Raw genomic sequence first — 2,268 nt, forward strand, 5'->3', positions numbered from 1 at the left:
CAAGGAGACTGCTCTCGAGACACTTCCGGTAGGATCTCCGCCCCGTCACATTAGGCCCCGCCCATAATAGACACGAGACTCTCTGTTTCCCCAACGCCGTTTGTTTATTGGTCAGCCAAGAAGAAAGCCGCGCCCATCTTTTTCTAATTTAGTGGCGAGCTCTAAGGATCTCTCTGCCCTTTAAGGTAATTTGACTACCGAGGACCCGCCCTTCCTTCTTTAATCTCCGCCTAGTAAGGTCTTCACGGACCTTATGCACTTTAAAGGGAATCAGAGTCAGATAAGATTACATGATTATACAACAGGATTACACGCTATAGGGCCAAAAGTTTGTGAGCACCTGACTATCATGTCTTCCCCTAACTGTTCAGCACAACTGCCTCCAATGTCTTTGTATGCTGGGGCATTACAGATTTCCTTCACTGGAACTAAGAGGCCCAAACCTGTTCCTGCATGACAGTGTGCTCCATGAAGACACAGGTTTCTATGGTAAGGGTGGAAGAACCTGACTGTCCTGTACAGAGCCGTGATCTCAACCCCACCGAACACATTTGTGATAACCTCAGATGCCGCCTGCACTCCAGACCCCCTCACCCGACATCAATACCTGGCCTAGTTAATGCTTTTGATAGCTGAATGAGTGAATACCCACTATCATTTTCAGAATATTATTACAACTTCACAATGGATGTTATGGTCAGGTGTTCTGAAACGTTTGGTAACATAGTATATGACTTCATCAGCATTAATGCAAGATAAAATCATGACATGCACAATGCTATTTTTAAAAGTTTACTTAAAATGTTTATAAGTGTTTCATCATACTTATTTATGTTTTGGTAAGTGGCCGGCTTAAGCAGAATTCTCTTATCTTACATATACAATGTATTTTTGCCATAATCTGGTGGCTTAAATGATCTTTCTCTCTCTCTCTCTCTCTCTGTTTTGTATAGTAAAAATATTCTTGCCCTCTATTTTTGCTCTTCTTCTTCTATGTTTATCCAAACTCAACCAGTCTCATTACCACCAAACTGATGGTTCAGAAAGAAACAGAATAGGAAGAACAGGAGTTCCCTGCACAACAGCTGTGTTCACAGACAGAGATCTCATTAGGGCTTGGAACTGCCGCCACCACTGCTATTTTCACCCCGGAATGGTATGTTAGAACTGTCATGCTAGTTTCCTAAAATAGTGTGTTGGTTGCATTTTTTGGGCCGAAGACAATGTGCATAAAATAAGGTTCAAGGTTATGAAAATCTATGGACACATAGCAAAAAGTTTCAGAACTTAGAAAGATACATGTTTATTGGTCTCATTTAACTAACAAGATGTAAATCCATTCACTTTCTTGCAGTGCATTATTGTTCTACTCTAGCTCTAGCTAGTGTTTTTATCACATTAACTGTATAGATTGTGTTGTTAGTCATTATAAATGCCTATTTAGAGACCAACCAATTTTGCCAGTCCAAATCACATACTACAGGTTCTAATTCCATCCAAGCCAAAGCCAGCTTAGAATAATTATTTGTTTTAATGACTGATGGGTGGCTATTTAAAATCCATATATCTCTTCAGGGTTAGAATGCATGTGAGGTGTATAGACGGTAACGGGGTAGACTAAATCACCTGGATCTTTTACTTTAGACTCAAAAACGACTCTCGTCACCACCTCACCCGGGAATCCTTCCATGCAAACATATGCAGATGGTAAAGCACATTTACATGCATCTGGACTATTTGAATACATAAGTTTGGTGACATAGGGTTTGGAGTGCTCAGAGTGCATTGTTTCTTTTACAGCACATATTCCTTCTCTGAAGATACAGCTTTGTTTTTTTATGGCTATGGATCCAGGACAACTATGAATAAAAGATTCAATGAGTTTAAAAAATTAATCATCCCTTCTTAAGGTATAATTTGGTGTGATCTGCTTCTAGAGAGGGAAGCGTCAAGATGTGACAAACCAGCATCATAGTGTGTGGCTTGTGTGGCCTGAAATATTTAGAGAGTACATGCAGCAATACAGCACCAGATCCTTTTCTTGCTTCCAACAGCCACCATCATCACTCAGCCAAAGGGAGGGGGTGAGCCAAAATGGCTGCCCTGCAGGTAGTATTTTCCATGCTGCTACAGAAATGGCATTATGCTCTTCACTTAATTATCTAGAGTTTGTAGAAAGCTCAATAGATTCAGTCCTGAATGATGTTATCTCTTATTAATTTTTAGATATTCGTTTTTTAAACTCAGAAGCTGGTCGCACAAAGGTTA

Source organism: Clarias gariepinus, chromosome 19, assembly GCF_024256425.1.
Source record: "Clarias gariepinus isolate MV-2021 ecotype Netherlands chromosome 19, CGAR_prim_01v2, whole genome shotgun sequence".
Taxonomy (NCBI): Eukaryota; Metazoa; Chordata; class Actinopteri; order Siluriformes; family Clariidae; genus Clarias; species Clarias gariepinus.